At 48.2% G+C, this 24752-nt stretch overlaps 1 long non-coding RNA gene across 1 annotated transcript in view; it reads left to right on the forward strand.

Moving 5' to 3' along the window:
• Window positions 1-24752, forward strand: part of LOC135973526 (uncharacterized) — a 309693-nt gene that overhangs the window by 265832 nt on the left and 19109 nt on the right. Inside the window, exon 2 of the long non-coding RNA XR_010590413.1 lies at window positions 7669-7806. This is a non-coding gene — a long non-coding RNA (uncharacterized LOC135973526). The remainder of the gene's footprint in view (window positions 1-7668; window positions 7807-24752) is intronic.

The raw sequence follows: 24752 nt of genomic DNA on the forward strand, positions 1-24752 counted from the left end.
GTTTTTCAAAATTTTCTTATATTCTTTCTTTATGCTTCCACCGCCCCCTTATTTTTATTCAACGCCCCCCAATTGCACCCGAGGCTATTACTGCCCCCCTGGATCATTCCAGCGCCCCCCAGGGGGCAGTATCGCCCACTTTGGGAACCTCTGGTGTAAACCATGGCGTGTTTTGACTCGTCAGTTGGTCCCCACTGCACCTGCCCCTATTCCTCCGCAGGGGGACTCTCTCCAAGGTGCAGAGGGGAATCTGCAGGACTCCAGATCGGAATCTCTGCAGAGGGATAAGGGGGAAATGGAAGGGCACACCTCGGGAGGAGTAATTACTAGGCAAAAGATCAAGCAGATGCAGCACGTTGCATACCCCTCCCCTGGGGACGCCCAGAGGGTCCGGTCGCATCCGCAGATACTTACACCAGGGACGAATACACCCCTGCACCACCAGCTCAGCCCGTTCCCCAGGCCTGGATCAACTACGGGCAACAGCAGCAGCTGCAGCAAACTCAGCCTCCTCAATGACGGTACCCCGGGGGCGAAGGCAAACAATGTGATGGTCTTATTTCCTTAATGTCTTTAGCCGGCTCCTTCCTCACTTTCTCCCCTCCCAGCAAAGAGCCTCGTCTAACCCTTTCAGTCCAAGGACTGCCTGTCTCCTTCCTCATTGATACTGGAGCTACTTTCTCTCTTTTAAATCATACCCCCTCTCCCTGGCTATCCTCTGAGGTTAAAACTGCAACTAGGGTGGAGGGCAACCCACAGTCTCTGGGACTCACTTTGCCTCTAAATGTTATTTATGCTGATAAATGTTTTTCTCACCGTTTTCTTTTTTCCCCAGCTTGTCCGATCCTTTTGATGGGCCGGGATTTACTCTGTAAGCTTGAGGCTACTTTAACCTGCACTCCTGAAGGGATAGGATTATTGATGACAGTGTTAGGAGATTCGGCCCCAACTCAGGGTAATTGGGAAACCCCCCCCCTCTCTCCCCTGACCTCACTGACTTGCCTTTAACCCTCTGGGGAATTTCTGACACTGATGTTGGCCTGCTCCTTTCGGCAGAGCCAGTAAGGATTCAAGTGAAGCCCTCCTTAACCCCCCCGTCAGTCCCTCAATACCCCCTGTCGCTGGAAGCCCGGGAGGGCATCCGCCCCATTATCGAGGGATTCATTGCACAAAAGCTAGTCCGCCCTCAGCGCACTCCCTGTAACACCCCTATACTGCCTGTCAAAAAGCCTCCTAAAAAGGACGGAGACCCTATTCGTTGGCGCTTTGTACAGGATCTACGGGTTGTTAATCAGTATGTGGTCCCTCTTCATGCAGTAGTTTCTGATCCAGCTACTATCATCAGCCAAATCCCCTGGGATGCTGAGTGGTTCACTGTTATTGACTTAAAATCAGCCTTTTTCAGCATTCCTGTGCACCCAGACTCTCAGTATCTCTTTGGTTTCACCTGGGAGGGACAAAGTTATGTCTGGCAACGACTTCCTCAAGGCTACAGAGACAGCCCCACGATTTTCAGCCAATGCCTCCGCCACGACTTGGAAGGCTTCACCAGTCCGCAGGGATCCACGTTAGTCCTATACGTAGATGACATCCTATTAGGTAACCGCGAAGAAGCTGCCCTCCGCATCGATGGTAAGGCACTTTTATTATACCTACACACCAGAGGCCACAAGGTAGACCCTAACAAGATTCAGTGGGTCTCACAGAAGGTCCGATATCTGGGCTTCCTGTTAACCCCAGAGGGGAGACAAATGGACCCAGTCCGCATAAAGACTATCCAAAACTGCCCTCTGCCAAACACCAAGAAACAACTTCGAGGTTTCTTAGGATTAATTGGCTTCTGTCGCCCCTGGTTGCCGTCCTGCGGGGAGTTAAGCAAACCGCTCCACCGACTCACTGCTAACCTTGCTCCTGACCCTTTGCAGTGGTCCCCGGACACAATCCAAGCCTTTCAGTTACTCAAGGACAGTGTGGCCTCCTCCATGTCTCTCCGCCCCCCCAATTACAGCAAACCCTTTCACCTTTTTGTCCACGAGAGGGGCGGAATTGCTAGTGGCGTCCTTACCCAGCTGAGCGGGCCCCACCATTTCCCGCTTGCTTTTTACTCTCAGCAGATCGACCCTGTCGCTCAGGGAACCCCATCCTGCACCCGGACTCTGGCAGCAGCTGCCCTGCTGATCACAAAGGCAAAGAGCCTGACCCTGGGTCATTTTACCACGGTTTGGACCTCTCATGCCTTGTCAGCCCTTCTGCGTAGGGGCACAACCCAAGTCTTTTCAGCCCATCATCAGCAACAGCTAGAGGCCGAACTCTTAGAAGACACTAACCTAATTTTTGAAAGGTGTGGGCCCCTTAATCCAGCTACCTTGCTTCCTGACCTGCCAGTCCTCCAGGATCAGCATGACTGTGTGGAAGTAGTTTATAGCATCTTACAGATAAGGGACAACCTGTTTGACGTGCCACTGGACAACCCTGATTGCATCCTCTTCTCGGACGGAAGCTCCTTCTATGTTGATGGCAAGCGTTTCACCGGTTATGCAGTCACCTCTGAATGGGACATTCAAGAGGCCGCCTCACTGTCAGGCAACTGGGGAGCCAAAGCCGCCGAACTCTATGCCCTGGCCCGAGCTTGCCAGTTGGCCGCTGGTAAGACCGTTACCATTTTTACTGATAGCAAGTATGCTTTTGGAGTTGTGCATTGTCACATCCACCTCTGGAAGTTTCGAGGTTTCCAGACAGCTGCCGGTAAACCCATTCAGCACCTCCCCCTCATCCACAAGCTTTTGGATGCCCTCCAAGAACCCTCGGTCCTGGCTGTAGTTCACTGCCGGGCCCATACTAAAGATGATAGCCCCGTCACCCGTGGGAATGCCCTGGCTGACGCCTCCGCCAAGACGGCTGCCGTCTTACCCTTAGCCATGCCCACGTTGGCTATTGCAGCCTCCTCCTACTCCACCGCACCCCGTACCAGTACCCGCTGCTGAACTACAGTCGTGGGAGAGCCTCGGAGCCACTCTGGTCAAAGGGACCTGGCTTATGCCGGATGGCCGAGCCTGCCTCCCTCGCTCCACATACCCCGTGGCAGTTCGCTGGCACCATGATAAGGGGGGTCACTACGGCACGCACGCCCTTGTGGACACCATCGCTCGCTTTTGGTATGCTCCAGGCATTCAACCCTACTGCCTGTCAATAGTGAAAGCATGCAGCACATGTCAGCGTAATGGACCTGCTCCGCCTCTTAACAAAATTAAGGGTGGAAGACCTCCGCCTGCTGCTCCATTTCAACATCTTCAAATTGACTTTGCAGCTATGCCAAAGGCTTTTGGGAAAAAGCACCTCCTTGTTTTGGTTTGCCCTCTGACTTCCTGGGTCGAAGCTTTTCCTACTGCTAATTGTACTGCTGCCACAGTGGCGAAGATTCTCCTTAGAGACATTGTACCCCGTTTTGGCATCCCTCTCATGCTTGACTCAGATCGCGGACCTCACTTTACTGGTCATGTCCTTGGCCGTTTAGAACAAGGACTGGGCATTTCACACTCCTTTCATACACCCTACCACCCCCAGTCTAGCGGGAAAGTTGAGCGTATGAATAGGGAGCTTAAGTTTACATTGGCTAAATACTGTCAGGAAACAGGGTTAAAGTGGCCTCAGGTACTTCCCTTGGTCCTGTTTCACCTTCGTACTCGCCCAACCCGTGTATTGGGATTATCCCCCTTTGAACTGCTCTATGGACACCCCCCTTTCAAAGGCGGGGCGCTACCACGTGCTGATGTTTCACTATTGGGAGGGGATCATATGACCGCGTGCCAGTTTCTGTCCCTACAGGCTCGCCTCCGTACCCTTTGGAAAGCCTCGCAGTTTTCCCAGACCGTGCCGCTGGAAGAACAGATCCACCCGTTCCAACCAGGGGACTTCGTCTGGGCCAAAAAGGTCGTTCGTGGCGACACCCTCCAGCCGAGGTTTACTGGACCCCACCAGGTTCTTTTAACAACCCAGACTGCAGTGTTCCTGGAAGGACGCAAATCCTGGATCCACCACTCCCACGTCAAGCCAGCCGTAGTGGACCACAGTGACGGACCAGCAGCTCTTGCCACCACTGAGGACACTGCCTCCGACCAGTGGACCAGCTTACCTCTTTCAGACATCAGACTTAAATTGACTCGGCAAAAATGAGAGGACCTTTTATTCTGACAACTGTATGTTTTTTATTATGCCTTTTTAGTTTATTTTCTGCTTATGAAGATAATGCTTTTATTAGATATTCCCACGAGGTTAAAACTCGTATTTTAGGAAATAGAAGTAATTGCTGGGTATGTACTCAATTTCCAGTAAATGCAGAACAGGGACTCCCCTTCACACCCATTCCCCTGACCACTGCTAATATGACTTGGATGCCACCAGCTAGAGTAAAAGATCCAGTCCAACACAATCTTACATGGGACAAAACAGGAGTGCCAATTAACAGATATCTCAGGGTAACCAATCAGACAGGATCACTGTGTTTTGTTAAAGAAAAGGGGTCAACTTTTGTGGGAATAAGTAAATGCAACATGTATTTTAATGGCACCGCCTTTAGTAAAAATCTTGGCTTCAAGCCTTGCGCATTCCACTTATCCCATATGTGGATCCCTCACCCCGATCCAACTTTTTCATGGGTGGGCAAGCCTTCAGAGTCAGCTTTTAAGAAGCCCTGCTCAGATCACGAGGGTGTCCAACTAATTGCTAAGGGACATACGATTGCCTTCTACAACTGCTCAAGCAGTACTACACTGCCCTTTGAAAACACCACTACCAAATTGTGCCTCTGCAGTTCGCACAACGACCCTTCTGCTTTACCAGGGGAACAGTGGTCCAACGGGTGGTGGGTTACCTCCTACTTTGAGAAATGGAATACCCGAAACGCATTGTATGGAACATACTGGGTGTGCGGGCCCAAAGCTTATTACTTTCTCTCCCCTGATTGGGCAGGGTCATGTTATTTAGCGTGGCTAACACCGCCTTCTCGCATCTCCCTCACTCCCCCTCATTTTCCCCACGTTCGTAACATCCGTGAAACCTTCAGAGATATTAATATCCATGATGGTTTGTCGTGGCAGCGGTGGGCTGGTCTCATTAGCTTGAGGGGTGGTGTCATCTGTCTACAGGGACTACTAGAATCTTTAACCAATGAAACTGCGACCCTATTTGAGAATCAGGCCGGGGAAATGTCCCAGCTGCGCCAGTTAGCTTTGCAAAACCGAATGGCTTTAGACATAATGTTAGCAGCCCAGGGAGGAACTTGCCTCATAAATGAAGAATGCTGTGTTTTTGTAAATGATACCTACTCTGACACTTTTCAACGTACCAAACATCTAAGGGAAATGGCTAAGAACTACTCCTCTGGCCAGCCACCTTATGATTGGTGGGGAGCCTTATGGAATTGGCTGCCTGGATTTGGGTGGGTTAAAAAACTCTTGGTGGGTATTGTTGGGGCCATAGTAATCCTTATAATACTGTGTTGCTGTATTCAGTGTGTCCCCTCCCTCATAGACTCATGTGGGTCAGTTTATTCTTTTCCTACTTCAGCCAAGGGCCTTACTCTCTTCGAGTTGGCCCAGGCTGAAATTGCCAAGCGGCCCTTGGCTCCTTAAAATGGGGTGTAGCTTTTGGTAAATAGTTATCCCAAAGCTACAAATGGAGGAATGTTGAGTCTGAACTTTTGATGAGCTTAAACTTAACCCAGACTTGATGTCTCTGTCTGAACTTTTAATCAAAGCTCTGACCTGCGAACCATGACACCCCACTCCCCTTAAGTAGCCATCTCCCCTTTTCTCTTTCTGAATTTACATTTTAACCTGTTTTATCCTGTAGAATCTTGATTGATTATACATGACCATTATGATCTGTTAATCACTTTGTTTACTTCTGTGTATAAATATTGATGCTCACCCCTAATAAACTTGCCACACTTACTCTGAAGCCTTTCAAGCTAAGGATAGTGTGAGCCCGTTGATCAACGAATTGGTGTCTGGTCTCTGACAGATTGTGAGCCCCATACCAACTCCGCACGAACTCGGGTGCTGGAGAGGTGAGTAAGGACTTGCTTTTTACCTAACAAAGCCTCCAAATCAGATGCTGCTTTCAGGAAAGCAGTGTTACAATCCCTATTCTCCTAAGACTACGTTGCTTTGGTCCACTGGTTGGGAGCCACAAGAAGTGAAATGGGCATGTGGACGATTACTAAAGGAAAAAAGAACAGGAGTACTGGTGGCACCTTCGAGACTAACAAATGTATTAGAGCATAAGCTTTCGTGGACTACAGCCCACTTCTTCGGATGCATATAGAGTGAAACATATATTGAGGAGATATATATACACACATACAGAGAGCATGAACAGGTGGGAGTTGTCTTACCAACTCTGAGAGGCCAATTAAGTAAGAGAAAAAAACTTTTGAAGTGATAATCAAGCTAGCCCAGTACAGACAGTTTGATAAGAAGTGTGAGAGTACTTACAAGGGGAGATAGATTCAATGTTTGTAATGGCTCAACCATTCCCAGTCCTTATTCAATCCTTTCTCACTCTCTTCCCTGCCAGCTTCCTTTCCTGCTCTGAGCTTCTCCCGATAGACTCAAGGCCCTGCATAAGCCTTCTTGCTCCCTGCCTAGTGTGACGGGTTCGGTCACAGAGACCCCCTTGGGACTGTCACCTGATGTGCTGAAACTACCTCTGAGCGCATTTTCTTTGATGGCTTGGGACTCCAGAACCCTGTCTTGTTGAGCCAGACAGGCTAGCCCGCTGCAACACAGACCCAGGGTCTGAACCACGTGCTCCAAAGCTGCAGACTAAACTGAAAACAGCTCAGCAAGTACTCCTGTCTCCAGCACCCAGACACCCAGCTCCCAATGGGATCCAAACCTCAAATAAATCCATTTTACTCTGTATGAAGCTTATACAGGGAAACTTATAAATTGTCCATCCTCTATAACACTATGCACAGCTGTTTGCTCCCCCCAGGTATTAATAACTTACTCTGGGTTAATTCATAAACAAAAGTGACTTTATTAAGTATAAAAAAGTAGGACTTAAGTGGTTTCAAGTAATAACAGACAGAACAAAGTAACAAGCAAAATAAAACAAAATATGCAAGTCTAAGCCTAATACATTTAAGAAACTGAATACAGGTAAATCTCACCCTCTGAGATGTTGCAGTAAGCTTCTTTCACAGACTAGACTCCTTCTTAGTCTGGGCCCAATCCTTTCCCCTGGTACAGTCCTTGTTAGTTCCAGCTCAGGTGGTAGCTAGGGGATTTCTCATGACTGGCAACCTACTTTGTTCTGTTCCACCCCCTTTTATAGCTTTGGCACAAGACAGGAATCTTTTGTCTCTCTGGATCCTGCCCCCCTTCTAAATGGAAAAGCACCAGCTTTCAGATGGATTGCAGTTCAGGTGACATGATCACATGTTACTGTAAGACCTCCTTCTTCATTACCTAGTAGCTGGAAGACACGTACATTGGAAGGCTTACAGGTAAACAAACCCATTCACAGTTCATTGATTCTGAAGCACCCTTAATGGGTTCCACTTAACATGTTTACATCAGTAACGTAAGTTTATATCTTATTCTCCTAACTCCAGACATAGAAATAATACATGCAAACAAATGGGGTAAACATTTTCCAGGATAGGTTGTAGATCATTGATGATGTGCTGGAGAGGTTTTAGCTGGGGGCTGTACGTGATGGCCAGTGGTGTTCTGTTGTTTTCCTTGTTGGGCCTGTCCTGTAGTAGGTGACTTCTGGGTACCCATCTCACTATGTCAATCTGTTTCCTCACTTCCCCAGGTGGATATTGTAGTTTTAAGAATACTTGATAAAGATCTTGTAGGTATTTGTCTCTGTCTGAGGGATTGGAGCAAATGCGGTTGTATCTTAGGGCTTGTCTGCAGACAATGGATCGTGTGATGTGTCCTGGATGGAAGCTGGAGGCATGTAGTTAAGAATAGCGGTCAGTAGGTTTCCGGTATAGGGTGGTGTTTGTGACCATCACTTATTTGCACTGTAGTGTCCAGGAAGTGGATCTCTTGTGTGGACTGGTCCAGGCTGAGGTTGATGGTGGGGTGGAAATTGTTGAAATTCAGGTGGAATTCTTCAAGGGCCTCCTTCCTGTGGGTCCATATGATGAAGATGTCATCAATGTAGCGCAAGTAGAGGAGGGGCACTACGGGACAAGAGCTGAGGTAGCGTTGTTCTAAATCAGCCATAAAAATGTTGGCATACTGTGGGGCCGTTCGGGTACCCATAGCAGTGCCGCTGACTTGAAGGTATAAGTTGTCCCCAAATCTGAAATGGTAGTGGATGAGGACAAAGTTACAAAGCTCAGCCACCAGGTGTGCCGTGGCCTCATCAGGGATACTGTTTATGAGAGGAATTAATCCAGATCTCTGTTGGCTTTATCAGCCTATCACAGGGGCCTGATCACGCCGATGAAGATCCGTATGGAGACCCCAAGCAATCTGCGCTTGTACAGTGGGAATCCCACCCACAGTGGGAAGAAGCAGGTCTCCATCAGCTCGTTCTACTACAAGGAGAGGAAATCAAGGAGATGGAAAAGCCAGCGTGAGGGGACAATGCCAACAACCAACCTATTAAAGCTGCTGGCAAACTCATCATACAGAAAAAACTTCAAAAACAGACTTCAAAGAGAAACTGCAGAGCTACAATTCATTTGCCAACTTAACACCATTAATTTGGGCTTGAATAGGGACTGGGAGTGGTTGGCTCACTACAAAAGCAATTTTCCCTCTCTTGATATTGACACCTCCTCATCAATTATTGGGAGTGGACCACATCCACCCTGACTGAATTGGCCTTGTCATCACTGGTTCTCCACTTGTAAGGTAACTCTCTTCTCTTCATGTGCCAGTATATTTATACTTGTATCTGTAATTTTCACTCAATGCATCTGAAGAAGTGGTTTTTTACCCATGAAGCTTATGTCTGTTAGTCTTTAAGATGCCACCGGACTCATTGTTTTTGTGGACAGATTAACATGGCTACCCCTTTGATACTTGTATTTTATATGTTAAGAATAAGAAGAGAGGAAAACAAAATGTAGGTTTAAATAGCTTGGTCGGTGCCCCAAAAAACGAAAAGTTCCAGAGGTCAAACTTCTTGCTACAGCAAGAATAATATACATTATTCACCCCAATTTAGAAATTGTGCATTTGTTTGGGTTATGAACTAGATATACATCTCTCTATGTAAATAATCCATCTTGTTCCTAATTTATTGTCTCATATCCTATGATAAGCCTTGAAAGGTATGAAATTAAAATTATTAGATATAATCAAAGACGGTGTGGGTCGTGTCCACTAGATTTAGAAGACTCTAAGGGAGGACGTTTTCTTGGGAAATGGTGTTGTATCCTAGAAGTTAGATATTGTATTGTATATTGTATTCCTAGAAGGAATGTTAAAAGATATAATCATCTAATTATGGGATTGTGATGGAGCGGGAATTTTCTGTAAATATTTTGTATGAATACTGTGTGTGCCTCAGTTTCTCCCATATGCTGTGTTGTTAATGTGGTGGTTGGGAAAAGCTGTTTATTCTCAGGCAGGCTCTGACACAGGTGTGAATGGCACCTCGCTGTCTTGGTCTGGCCCCCATGTAAATGGAGAATCCATTAAGACAATGGCAAATCCAATCACCAGGACTTTGGTACCTAGCAACCATGGATGGCTCACCCCTCCTCAGGAAGCCAGCTGTGTTGGACCAGCTGGACAACATGGGCCTGAGGAGGGGCCAGGTGGGACTGGCCCCCAGATCCTGAACAAAGAGGACACAGAGGGACAGAACGGGAGCCAAGGGGGGCACAGCGCTTGGCTGGGGCTCTGGACTAACCAGAATGGATATGCTGTAACTTTCTTTTCTCCCTGCTAAGCAAGGACTTTCTATGCTGTGTTAATAAACCCGGCTGTCTTTACAATGCTGGCTGAGAGTTGCTATGAATGCTGAAGTACTGCAGTAGCCCTCGAAAGCTTATGCTCTAATAAATTTGTTAGTCTCTAAGGTGCCACAAGTACTCCTGTTCATTTTTATAGGGACAGTCCTGATTTTTGGGCCTTTTTCTTGTATAGGCTCCTATTACCCCCCCACCTCCATCCCGATTTTTCACACTTGCTGTCTGGTCACCCTACGGTAGGAAGCAGGGGTGCTGAAGGCTCTGAGGTTCAGTCCAAGGAGGTGGTGAAGTCGAGTGGCTTACCATGAAGGAAGAGCAAGACCGCTAGGGGGTCTGACACACTAAAGGGGTTCTCCCAGAGACTGTTCCAAGGCTGGGGTCTCATAGACTCATAGACTTTAAGGTCAGAAGGGACCATTATGATCATCTGGTCTGACCCCCTGCATGCTGCAGGCCACAAAGCCGTCCCTACCCCTTCCCTTGACTCTGCTGTTGAAGTCCCCAAATCCTGTGGCTTAGTGACTTCAATTGGCAGAGAACCCTCCTGCTAGCGATCCCTGCCCCATGCTGCGGAGGAAGGCGAAAAACCTCCAGGGCCTCTGCCAATCTACCCTGGAGGAAAATTCCTTCCCGACCCCAAATATGGCGATCAGTAAAACCCCGAGCATGTAGGCAAGAGTCTCCAGCCTGACCCGTGTTAGCCATTATACTATTTACCTGCCATGGCTCGGTATTCCTTTGGCTAAAATCATGTTTTTCCATTAAACCATTCCCTCCATAAACTTATCTAACTTAATCTTAAAACCAGACAGGTCCTTCGCCCCCACCGTTTCCCTCGGAAGGCTGTTCCAATATTTCACCCCTCTGACGGTCAGAAACCTTCGTCTAATTTCAAGCCTAAACTTCCCCACGGCCAGTTTATATCCATTCGTTCTCGTGTCCACATTAGTACTGAGCTGAAATAATTCCTCTCCCTCCCTGGTATTTATCCCTCTGATATATTTAAAGAGAGCAATCAGATCCCCCCTCAGCCTTCGTTTGGTCAGACTAAACAACCCGAGCTCCTCTAGTCTCTTTTCATACAACAGGTTTTCCATTCCTCTGATCATCCTAGTGGCCCTTCTCTGTACCCGTTCCAGTTTGAGTTCATCTTTTTTAAACATGGGAGACCAGAACTGCACACAGTACTCCAAATGTGGTCTCACCAGCGCCTTATACAACGGAACCAGCACCTCCTTATCCCTACTAGATATACCTCGCCTAATGCATCCCAAGACCGCATTGGCTTTTTTCACCGCCACGTCACATTGTCGACTCATAGTCATCCTGCGGTCTACAAGGACCCCGAGGTCTTTCTCCTCCTCCGTTACTTCTAACCGATGCATCCCCAGCTTGTAACTAAAATTGTTGTTAGTCATCCCTAAATGCATCACCTTACACTTTTCACTATTAAATTTCATCCTATTTCTGATACTCCAATTCACAAGCTCATTCAAGTCTCCCTGCAGAATATCCCTATCCTCCTCCGAATTGGCAATGCCTCCCAGCTTCATGTCATCCGCAAACTTTATCAGCCCACTCCTGCAATCGGTTCCGAGGTCAGTAATAAATAGATTAAATAAAATGGGTCCCAAAACCGAACCTTGAGGAACTCCACTGGTGACCTCCCTCCAACCTGACAGTTCACCCTTCAATACGACCCGCTGCATTCTCCCCAGTAACCAATTCCTTATCCACCTCTGGATTTTCATCTCGATCCCCATCTTTTCCAGTTTAACCAATAATTCCTCATGCGGTACAGTATCAAACGCTTTACTGAAATCAAGGTATATTAGGTCCACCGCATTTCCCTTATCTAATAAGTCCATTACTTTCTCGAAGAAGGAGATCAGATTGGTTTGGCACGATCTGCCCTTCGTAAAACCATGTTGTAATTTGTCGCAATTGCCATTAACCTCAAGGTCCTCAACTACTTTCTCTTTCAGAATTTTCTCCAGCACCTTGCACACTACAGATGTTAAACTAACAGGCCTGTAGTTACCCGGGTCACTTTTTTTCCCTTTCTTAAAAATAGGAACCACATTAGCTATTCTCCAGTCTAATGGAACCCCCGAGTTTACAGATTCATTAAAAATTATCGCTAAGGGGCCTGCTATTTCCCGCGCCAATTCCTTCAATATTCTCGGATGAAGATCATCCGGTCTGCCCGACTTAGCCCCATTAAGGTGTTCAAGTTTCGTTTCTACCTCGGATACGGTAATCCCCCCTCCTGTATCCTCCTCTGTCACACTGCTAGTATTCCTAATCCCTTCATTGGCCTCATTAAACACCAATGCAAAATATTCGTTGAGATATTGTGCCATGCCTAGAGATTATCCTTAATCTCCTCTCCGGCCATAGTCTTCAGCGGTCCCACTTCTTCTTTCTTTGCTTTCTTCCTATTTATATGGCTGTAAAATCTCTTACTATTGCTTTTAATTCCCCTTGCAAGGTCCAACTCTACACGGCTTTTGGCCTTTCTCACTCTATCTCTACATTCTCTGACTTCACTAAGGTAAGTTTCCTTACTGATCCCTCCCCTCTTCCACTCTTTGTACGCTTTCTGTTTTTTCCTAATCGCCCCTTTGAGATGGTCGCTCATCCAGCTCGGTCTAAATCTCTTGCTTACTAATCTTTTTCCCTTTTTTGGGATACAGGCCTCCGACAGCTCATTCAGCTTTAACTTAAAGTAATCCCAGGCATCATCTGCCTTTAGATCCATTAATACGTTTGCCCAATCCACTTCCCTTACCAGTCCTCTTAATTTGTTAAAATTAGCCTTTTTAAAATTATAAACCCTAGTCTTTGATTTAATTCTGTTACTACTTCCATTTAGTTTAAACCGAATTAGCTCATGATCACTGGAGCCCAAGTTGTCCCCTACAACCACTTCCTCAACGAGGTCCTCACTACTCACCAAAATCAAATCCAAAATGGCCTCCCCCCTCGTCGGTTCAGCTACCACTTGATGAAGGAATTGATCAGCAAGCACATCTAGGAACATCTGAGCCCTATTATTGCTACTAGCGTTTGTTCCCCAATCTATATCTGGGAAGTTAAAGTCCCCCATAATTACACAGTTCCTATTAGTATTTACTTCCCTAAACACATTAAATAGTTCTTTATCCATATCCTGGGTCGATCCCGGCGGTCTATAGCACACCCCAAGCACTATCCCTGGAGAGGCTCTAGTAGTTCTTTTACCCAGTGTGAGTATTGCCCAGACGGACTCCGTGTTATCTATTCCATCAACTATTATTTCTTTACAGCTTATCTCATTATTGACATACAATGCCACCCCCCCACCTTTACCTTTGTTCCAGTCTTTCCTAAACAGCGCATACCCTTCCATACCTGTATTCCAGTCGTGACTGCCGTTCCACCACGTTTCAGTTATTCCTACGATATCCGGTTTCAATTCTCAGACCAAGAGCTCCAATTCCTCCATTTTGTTACCTAGGCTTCTCGCATTGGTGTATAAACATCCTAATGTATGTCGTTTAGCCTGTCTCCCATTAGTAACGCAATATGTTACAGGCCTGTTTGTGTTCGTCCCCCCTCTCCTTCTTATGTCCAATCCCATCTCCCCGGCTATATCTCCTCTTATCTTATCACTCACCTTTTCAATGTTGGAATCTGGCGTGGAGATTAACTGTACATCTCCCAACCATCTCTCCAAACTTCCTAGTTTAAAGCTCTTTTGATAAGATGAGCCAGCCTCCCTCCCAGAAGTCTATTTCCTTCCCTACTCAGGTGAAGTCCATCCCGTGAGAACAGCTGTCTGTCCCCGAAAGCCTCCCTGTGGCCATACATCCCAAAGCCCTCCTTATAGCACCACTCCCTTAGCCAACTATTTATTCTCACAATCCTATCCGCCCTTTGCTGCCCTTCTCTAGGAACAGGCAGAATCCCACTAAAGATAATCTGAGCCTCTATCTCCTTGAGCGTCTTCCCCAGCCTGGCATAATCTCCCTTGATTCTCTCTAACGAGAACCTAGCTGTGTCATTCGTTCCTACATGAAGGATTATCAAGGGGTTCTTACCTGCTCCTTTTAGGATCCTTTTCAACCGCAGGTCCACATCGCATATCTTTGCGCCCGGTAGACAGCACACCCTTCTGTTCTCTGGGTCCGCCCTGGTCACAGGCCTGTCTAATCTCCTCAGTAAAGAGTCCCCAATTACATACACCTGCCGTCGCCTGGCAACAGTGCGATCTACTAATCCAGTCTCTGATCCCTCTAGTCCTGACCTGTGTCTGTTCCTATCTTCCCTTATACTCCCCCTTATGCCTTCCTCTATCCTCCGGGGGCCCAGGTTTTGTGCTGTCTCCATCAACTCCTCCCCTCTCTCTATTGGACTAGCTGCTCTTCTCTTCTTCCTCACCCTCCCACCTTCAGTCACCCCCTGCTGCCCCTCCACCTCGTTATCCAAACATCCAAACACCCAAACCTATTCCTGAGTTCTATTTCCCCCTCACTAGCCCTCCTTTTCCTTGGCCTGCTTCTTACGGTCACATGCTTCCACTGTCCTTGTTCTCCCCCTAACATTCCCCCCTCACTGTCCTCTACCTCTGCTTCCCACCTGCACCCCTGAGCATTCCCCTTCAGTCCCTCCTTGCCTGTCCTCCATCAGCTGCTCAAAGCCCCGTCTAAACTCCATTAGGGTATCTACCTGCATCTACAACCCCTGAATCTTTTCCTCCAGTAACGCTATAAGGCGACACTTCATGCAAACATACCTCTGTTCCAGCTCCCCTGCTAGGACTAGATACATACCACAGCTTCCACATGCAGCCATCTGCATTCTGTCTGCTGCTGCTTGGCTCATGGCTGCTGCAGTCTCTGCGCACAGCACCTGGGGACACAGAGCACACAACACGCCGCGCCCTCCTCCCTCCCCCTTGCCCTCCCACTCAAACTCCCCTGTTAGCCACCCTGTTTGCTGCCTCCTGTGCCGCTGCTCGTCCAAGCACTAGTCCTGTGGCTCTGTGACTGGTATGAGTTTGGAATAATAAATAAAATTACTTTAAAAGGGAATCCCAAATTAATAGGGTAAGTTATTAAATACAGTCCATTAAACAAATTAAACCCTCCGACTAAAGGAAGCATTGAAGACATTTCTTACACACGGACGTCATCTACTGGATATCGATGGAAGCAGCAGAAACACAGAGATGGATAAAAGCTGAGAGCAATTTGGCAAATGGCCACTAGAAATCAGAGGGTTATCCCTTCCAACAAGCCCTGAAATATATAAAGCTGAAGTCACCATGTGGGACCCCAGAGTTGACTCAACCCACAAAGAAGCTGCAGAATTCTCAGCGCACAGGTGCCTAGAGCAGCCCTGTAGAAAGGACTTTCCTCCATTCCAGGGTTAAGAGGATAAGAAGAAGTGGTGAGATTTAATCTCAAAGATCGTATTTCCCCTTCTGTTCTTTAACATGAATAAATGAATGTTCTCTTGAGTAAGTCGACACTCTCTACTGAGACCTTTCGGGACTACCCCAGCGGTACAGGGGGAATCATTACCGCCTACTTATAGTGCAAGGGAGCCTTGTCTGTGCCCACTGGGGGAACTTGCCCAAACTACTGGTTGCTGGCACCGCAAGTGCCTCCTCTGGGCTCTGCAAGCCACACTCCTTCCCTCTGCAGGCTGCCAATTTGCAAACCCCAGCCCTGAGTGAGTCCTTGGGGCAGAGCAGAGAGAACCTATGGCTAAATCTATGGCGATAGATACTCCCAGAGTTGTGCTCTGAACTGAGCACAGGTCCCTTCCACCTGCCTGTACACCCCACTTCGTTACACACAAGTGCCCAGTCTCACGACTTCTGGGCACCCACAATGCAGGCAGATTGCTGCCTCCATGGAAGCAGTGCCCCCCCGAGCTCACTAGCTTCCCTTCAGCACTCTCCTCAACACACTGCACTGAGTTGTGTCTATGGTAAAACCAAATCCCCGTTTATTTGTCAGAGCTCACAATAAAGATTCAAAGAGAAGACAGTAAAAGGATTGGACACATGGCTACTGATAAAAGAAAAATATAAAATGCAATCTAAAGCCTGCACCTATAACCCAATGGCCAGTCCGTACAGCACTTGTCCAGCTGAGAGAGCTGGGATCCACTTTTCATGAGACACTCCCGCTGGCAGAGGGTTGCCTCTGTAATGGATGCCATCTTGTCCCCTCCTTTCTTCAATTATATTGTTCCAGACCTTTTGATTATTTTCATAACTAGGGCATTTTGTTAACTTCTGCTTGTCGCTGATGGTCTTCTTATTCAAGGTCTTTTTTTGGACTCTTTTGTGCTTTGTAAAGGACCAAGCCTGCTGTGACACTGACATGCCCAAGCAAGTATATTAGGCCTGTGTCTGACGATCTTCTTAATATTTCACTGAAGGGGGCCGTGTGTGGTCTGTGCCAAAAGCTAAGACCTAGCTGATTGTCCTGGTTGTTGCAAGATGTTTGTGCAGAAAACAAATGTATATCCCTGTGGGATATTATGTTCCAAAACGTTTGGAAGTGAATCTTGTCACCTGAGGCAGTAGAGTCTCAGGGCATGTGTACACAAAAAGACTACCTATGTTAGGTCAATTTACAGCTATTGCAGTAATTACTGCGGTGGTTCATGTCCAGACTGCCCTGCTTCTGTCCGTGGTTGGGCTTCCACCAACTTAAGAGCAGCAGTGTGGGCGGCTGAGAGCAGGGGCACCAGAATAGGGGGGACTTTTTTGAAAGTGGACAGGCCTGGCCCATCCACTTTTCTCCACGGGCCATGCCCTCTGCCCCTGCTCTTCCCCCGGCTACCCCGAGGCCCCGGCCTCCAGTCAGTCCGGCAGCTGGAGGCTCTGGAGCCCAGCTGGGGAGCCTGGGCAGCTGTGGGAAGCTATGAACCCTCCACCTGCCCGGGGTGGGAGGCTGAAGAAGAGCAGCCCCCAGCTCATGTCCCCCCACCCAGGGTAGATGGAGGGTCCATGGCTCCCCACAGCATCCCAGGATCCCTGTCCGGGCTCCAGCTGCTGGCCTGGCTGTGGGGTGAGGCCTCAGTGGAAGGAGGGAGGTGGGCACAGAAGGGGCAAGGGGGCCTGGCCTCCCCACTTTTGGGAAGGTTCCACTGTCCCTGCCTGAGAGCTCAGGCTCTCAGCTCCATGCACAGCTCCCCAACAGTAATTCTGCAGCTGTCCAGGTTCCTGGTGGGGAGCTCTACACCCAGAGCCCAGGCTCCTGCCAGGTTCCCAGGAGGGAGCCGGGTTTCTGGCGGGGAGTGGGGAGCTGAAGCCTCAGTGCAGCCGGGCTTCCAATGGGCAGCAGGCTCCCTTGCTGGCTCCACGCCACTCCCTGGAAATGATGAGATGTCCCTTGGTGCCTAGGCAGAGGGACGGCCATGGGGGCTCTGTGCGCTGCTCCTGCCCTGCCCCGATGGCTGGCTCTGCAGCTCCCATTGGCCAGGAACTGGAGGTGGAGGCAGACCGCACCGCGCAGAGCTGCCTGGCCACGCCTCCACCTAGGAGTCGAGGGACATGTTGCCACTTGTGGGGAGCCGCCTGAGGTGAGTGCTGCATGGATCTGGCACCCCAAAACCCCTTCTGCGCCCTGCCTCAGCCCTGATCCCCATCCCACACCCAAATTCCCTCCCGGAACCTGCAACCCGAACCCCTTTCTGCGCCCCAACCCAGTGCCCCAGCTAGGAACCCCCTCCCTCACTCCGAACCCTTCAGCCCCCGCCTGGAACCCCCTCCTGCACCCCAAATCCCGCATCCCTGGCCCATACCCCAGAGCCCACACCCCCAGTTGGAGCCCTCACCACGTCCTGCACCCCAACACCCTGCTCCAGGTCACTGAAAATGAGTGAGTGAGGGTGGGGGAGAGTGAGCAACGGAGGGAGGGGAGATGGAGTGAGCGGAGCCTCAGGGAAGAGGCAGGGCCTCGGGGAAGGGGCAGGGGTGTTCGGTTTTGTGCAATTAGAATGTTGGCAACCCTACTTGGAGCCTGGGTGGCAGCCCAGCTCAGAGCGGGGAGCCTGGAGCCCGGGGAGCAGCCTGAGCTGCCAGCCAGGGCTTTCTTGTCAGTTTCACAGCTCCAGCATTGACAAGAATGACAGCCAACAGCCAACAACCTTCTGTGTACAGAGACACTGTGTCACCCTAACTACACTGACATAAGCCCTACACCTCTCATGGAAGTGGATTTATTATGTCGGTGTACTGGGGCATCTACTTTGGTGGGAACAAGGCTGTAGCATGTACACTGATATAATTGGGTCAACATAAGCTGCCTTACGTTGACATAACGCTGTAGTGTAGACCAGGGCTCAGAGATGACTCAATCAACACTGAAAACAATAAACATCCATGGAGCAGCCAGCCCTGTGTTTACTGTCTGAACCAGATGCAGGTATGAACATTTACAAAGACAAAGGATCCCAGGAAAAGTCTCTGATTAGGGGAATCCCTGGGCTAAGAGATAATAGTCTGTAACTAGATGAAGGAAGAAGAAAGGGTACAAGATGTTATCCATTACAGAGGAAAGACTCTGCCAGATGGAGCATCTCATGGAAAGTGGATCCCAGCTCTCTGGACTGGACAAAAGCTGTAGGAACTGACCATTGGGTGAAAAATACCTGATTAGACAGGCAAGTAACTTGTTAATAAGGATAGGCTACATATTACATTTTGTTTTCTTTTACCTGTAACTTTGTGTTTCAAATCCTTATACTGGCTTTTATTTTTAACCTTTATCTCAAGCTCTGTTAAATGCATTTCAGTTTGATTTGGATATGTTTAAGTGCCTTGTGCTAGGATGGGTGTTGAACTGAGGTGAAACCGATAAGTTGGGGTGCACATAGGGGACAGCGGATCAGTGTACTCTCCTGGCATCCAGAAACAAGGAGCTGGGCACTCAAGGGTAACGAAGTGGGGTTTGTAAATTGCTAACCTGTAGAGAGGAAGAGTGGGGCTAGCAGAGCCCAGAGCAGAGTTGGGATTTCCCTTGGTGGACACAGACAAGGCTCTCTTGTGCTGTAAGCAGTTGGTAGTAATTCACCCTGGACACCTCGGATAACCCCAAAAAGTGTCACACCCACACCTGGCCTAGACTGTAAACACTTGTCTAGGCTGGGTCAGATGTCAATTGTTCTCACTCTTGACTGAATTAGCTCTGAGAAGCACTCATCCCTGGTAACCAATTTCATCTCCAACAGCTTCGGAACACAATATTGTACGTATCACATAACTCTTAAAGTATGTTCTGTGCATACATCCCACAATATCCATGGCAACCAGCGAGTTCTTAGCTTTCCGCGGACACCACGCATGGCCTCTTTGGTAAAGTATCATGAAGATGGCGATCACAGGGTAAACATGCCCATCTGGGCATGTCTAGGCAAGTCCTTGGGTATAGATTGCAACTGTGTACCCTCACCTACTGCCAACACAGTGTGCTTGGTTCACACCCTCCTTTACAAGTCTAAACAAATTGGCTTAAGAGAGACCTGAACATAACTTTAAGCAATTGCTTTTGATATACTAAACTAGTCCATTTTGGACCAATCTCTTCTAATATTTGAATATGGGCTATAACACTACTAATCTCATTGGCAAATCTAGTTTGTTAGACTTCAGCTATAAATTTAACTGGCAACCCTGCAAATCTGTACAATTAACCCCCTTTCATGCTTACAGCCTGCTCTACCCTTGTATGCAATTGGTGGAGGGCATGAGGACGCTCAGGGCATACATGCGGCCACAGTGGACACTGCTGGGGAAAAAAGACCCTGGACTCAGGTGCCTAGAGCACGTAAGTGGAATGTGCATATGGATAACACATGCTGAAGAACTCCAGTCACTGTCCAGTTAAGGAACCTTCCTTTCTGAAAACCAAGAAATACAGAGTTAAGGTAAATGCCCATGTAACCTTAACTTTTCCCCCTGGAGCTGGCAATAGTGACTGGGAATTATCTGCCTGCACTCCAGCTGCATTCAGTGTTAGGTGTAGCTGTACTGAATGTGGGAGGGATTAATTTGGAACATTTTGTCAGAGCTGTGATTGTGATCTGAGGTGATCTTTGAGGGGCTGTGCTGTGCCCCTCTGGGGGGAGAAGGAGTGACAGAAGGAAAGAGGTGCACATGTACCTTGGGAATCCAGGATGCCTCATGTCAGTGCTGAGTTATGTAGGTTGTGTCAGTAGCAGGACACTGGGGATGGTCCCCAGTTAGGTGGAAGATGAGTGTGTTCTATGGGTTTAATGATAGGTTAATGAAAATACAGTATTTGGCATCATGTGCATAAAAAGGCATGGTAAAAGGGGGTGAAGAGGTTGTAAAATTTAGCAGATGTGGTGTTTTTTCTGTGGAGGGTGCTAAGAGTTTGAGAGTAGGGCAGGAGTAGATTGCTCCTGTTCAGTACAATACAAAGGCAGAGTGTGAGTATGTATGATGGGTGTATTGGGACATCACCCAAAGGGGGCAGAGTTATGGTTGTGTGGGCATGTACCTTAAGTCTATTTTTCCTAGTGTTCATAAGTTTGAGATTTACTGAACTTGAATTATGGAAGGCCACGAGATACAACCAGACAGACAGCCATCACTCAGGTTAATGCATTTTTTTCCATTGAATTTTCCAGTTTTTTTTAAATGAAAGAGGAATGTTGTTTGTAGGAGCCAGCATTTAGGCAGTTGTAATTATCAGGTAGGCTTGCAGTTCAGGCATTACTATGGCTACGTGTGAGGATCCCTGGGGGCTGGAATCTGGGTCTGCTGGTCCCTGATAGACTGCTGCATACATGACACCACCCAATAGCTCTGGCACCGCAGCTATCTGCAGGCTGTGAGCCTTGTGTGGCCAAGCACCATAGGATTTGCCACCTACAGAGGGCCTGATTGGTGGTGCTCCCAGGATCCTTGGTCCAGGAGCACTATTTAAGCCTAGCAGGGACACCAGGAAGCTTTCTGTGCAACTAGGTGGATTCCCAACCATGACAATAAAGGTTACTTACCTATAACCAAGGGTCTTTGAGATCGATGCTGCGGATGCACACTCATGAGATGCTCTGAATGGTAGAATTCTAATTAGCAGTAGCCATAGGAGCACTCACCCAGCTCCCTGGCCCCTCTCTTCAGTGAACGTCAAACATTCCCCGGCGAGGGTATAAAAGAGGCGTGGAGCTCCAGCTTTCTCAGGTCCTTTCCCAGTAAGGAGGACGCTGAGGTTATGGGGAGAGGTAGGCTGGGAGTGTAACTATGCAGAGTCCATCTCAAAGAGCCTCAGTTACAGGTAAATAACCTTCATTTCTCCTTTGAGTGACCTCTGCACACTCCCACTCATAGGATAGATTAATAAAGAGCACTCTGGCCCAGGATGGTGGGACCACAGAGTCCTAATTAAACAAGGACTGCAGGACTGCCTTGTCAAATTTTGCATCAGATCTAGCTTCCAAATCTAAGGAGTAATGTTTAGAAAGTGTGAACAGAACTCCATGGTGCTAGTCTACATGTCTCTACCAAAAGAATGGTCTATAGAAAGCCATAAAGACTGCCTTTGATTTAGTCAAATGCATTCTCATCCTTTGAGGAATGGGTACTATACCTCCTTTGATTTATAAGCTTCATAAATAGCTAATCTAACCCCTTGAGAAAGTGTTTGTACAAAAATAGCTTTCCCCTTGTTCTTCGTTCCATAAACTATAAACAATTTTGGGGAGTGCCTAAATTGTTTAGTCTTGTGAAAAAAACTCTGTCCTTTTATTTAGACATCTAGCCTGTGTAATTTAGTTTCCCTATCATGAGTATGAGGTTTGGGAAAGAAAACCGGTAAAATTATATTCTGATTTATATGAAAATTGGAAATCACTTTTGGTAAAAACGTAGGGTGAGTAAGGGAGCATGACGTCGGCAGTCTGGCCTAGCGGGGCAGCTGGGCTGGTGTCCACAAGCAAAGGACAGCCACAAGGCAGTAGTCAGTAAGCAGGGATTGGAGTAATTACTAGAACTGGGCTTGATAAGAAAGAGTTAGGGTCAGAGTCAGGCTGCGTCAGAGACCAGAGATAGCACCAGGCTGGAACCCATAGACATGCACAGCCCATTTCATTAGGGTGTGCACCCAGGGAGCCCCGCCCTAGCCCCGCCCCATCCACTCCCTCCTACTTCCTGCCCCCTGACTGCCACCCTCAGAACCCCCAACCCCCCACTCCTTGTCCCCTGACTACCCCCTACTGGGACCCCTGCCCCTAACTGCCCCCCAGGACCCCACCCCCTATCTAAGCCTCCCTGCACCTTGTCCCCTGACTGCCCCCCTAGAACCCTACCCCCTACCTGTCCCCTGACTGCCCCGACCCTTATCCACTCCCTTGCCTATCCAACCGCTCCCCACCCCCTGACAGGACCCCCAGAACTCCCGACTCAGCCAACCCCCTCTGCTCCCTGCCTCCTTCAACCCCTCTCCACACCCCTGCCTCCTGACAATCCCCCCACAGAACTCCCAACTCATCCAATCCCCCCCAGCTCCTTGTCCCCTGACCACCCCCTCCAGAGGCCTCCCCACCCTAACTGCCCCCCCAGGACCCTCCTTGCTCCCTATCCCCTGATCCCTATCTACCCCTCGCCTCCTGACAGACCCCAGGACTCCCATGCTCCATCCAACCCCCCCTGCTCCCTGATTGCCCCCTCCAGAGACCCCCCGCCCCTAACACCCCTGCCCGGGATCCCACCCCCATCTAACCCACCCTGCTCCCTGTCCCCTTGTGACGTTATTGACATAAACTGGGACCATATAGATCATTGTTGCAACCAAAGTCCTGTAGTGGCACCCAAATCTTGTATAAAGGGGGTCAAATGGGGTGTCTAGGACAAGGTTATGGTTTACTGGTTATGATTATGCTGTCTATATGTGTGTATCAGTTTTGTAGTCGAAGTTATGAATATTGGCTCTATACTGTCTGTATGGCAAACTTATGCTATGCTTCTGGGTGACATCCCAGACAAGCTGAGATTAGCTCTGCCTAGCCTGCTTGATGGCCCCTTAAGGACCATCAGCTATACAATGGACCCATTGAGAGAAGGCAGATACGCCTTGTACCTCAGCAAAGTATGCAGGGACTGGCCCATGTGACTCCAGACTCCATGTTGCTGTAATTTAAGAACAAAGAGGTGTTCTTACACCTGGAAAAGACTATATAAGGCTGATGCCTGATCTCCATCTTGTCTTCAATCCTGCTTCTTACCTCTGGAGGAACTTTGCTACAAGCTGAAGCTTTGAACAAAGGACTGAGGACCCATCCCAGCTGGGGATGTATTCCAGAGACTTGATTTGAACCTGCAGTTTATTCCATTGCTGCTGCAAGCCTGAACCAAGAACTTTGCCATTACTGTATGTAATTGATTCCATTTAACCAATTCTAACTCTCATCTCTATCTTTTTCCTTTTATGAATAAACCTTTAGATTTTAGATTCTAAAGGATTGGCAGTAGCGTGATTTGTGGGTAAGGTCTGACTTGTACATTGACCTGGGTCTGGGGCTTGGTCCTTTGGGATCAGGAGAACCTTTTTCTTTTACTGGGGTATTGGTTTTTATAACTATTTGTCCCCATAACGTGTGGCACTGGTGGTAATACTGGGAAACTGGAGTGTCTAAGGAGATTGCTTGTGAGACTTGTGGTTAGCCAGTGGGGGAGACCGAAGTCTTAGTCTGGCTGGTTTGGGTTGCCTTAGAGGTGGAAAAACCCCAGCCTTGGGTTATAACTGCCCTATTTGAGCAATTTGTCCTGAGTTGGCACTCTCAGTTGGGTTCCGCCAGAACCGCATTGTCACAGTGGCGTAGTCGTGCTTGGATCCACAGAACCAGGTCAATTAAGCTTTGGGTCAGAACCCCACGCTATCCAAATTTGAATTTTGGGATTGAGAGTTTTGTTGGTTAAAGAGCTGCTGCAATGGCTGAGCAAAGAGCATATGAGGGACTTGGCAAAAAGCCCTGGAAAATTTGTGTTCAGAAAAGAGGATAAGCTTTAGAAAGAAAGCTACAAAGGAAGAATTGAGAAATCTGCTAATAGCCAGTGATCAGGGGGCAAGAGCACAGCCCTTACCTGAGGCTGCAGAAGATGCAGAAAAAATTAGGATGCAAAGGGTGACAAGTCAACTGCAATTTGAGCATGAACAGAAGCTAGCAGATCTTCGATTGCTGGAGAAGCAAAAAATAGCAGAGTTAGAAAGAGAGAGAGAGAAAGAGGCTGCTGAGAGAGAGAAAGAGGCTGCTGAGAGAGAGAAAGAAGCTGATCAAAGAAAGAAGGAGGCTGATGAGAGAGAAGAGAGAGCTCGTAAGGGACGTCTAGAGCTGCTCGTTGCTGAACAGGAGACGGCCAGACTTCAGCTCCAAGTAATGGAAGAGCGGAGAAAGTCATCCCCACCTGGTACTCCACTTCCCCCCCGCCATGAGAAAAACTGGGAAAGGATGTGTCCCATTTACAATGATACTGAGGATATAGAGGAGTTTTTGTCTACCTTTGAACGCCTCTGCAATCTGTACCAGATCCCTGAGGGTCAGCGAATGCCTGTCCTGCTAACCAGACTGACTGGAAAAGCCAGGGAGGTGTTTAATGACTTGGGGGAACAAGAAGCATTAAATTATGAGCGGTTTAAGGATTCTGTGTTAAGGCGATTCAAGGTTACTCCTGAATCTTACAGAGTTAAGTTTAGAGAGTTTAAAATGTCTAAGGATTGTACTTTTGTAGAATGTGCTCATAAGCTGATGGGTTTTGTTAAAAAGTGGGTTATGGGAGCCA

The sequence above is a fragment of the Chrysemys picta genome, chromosome 9 (assembly GCF_011386835.1).
Source record: "Chrysemys picta bellii isolate R12L10 chromosome 9, ASM1138683v2, whole genome shotgun sequence".
In the NCBI taxonomy this organism is placed as follows: Eukaryota; Metazoa; Chordata; order Testudines; family Emydidae; genus Chrysemys; species Chrysemys picta.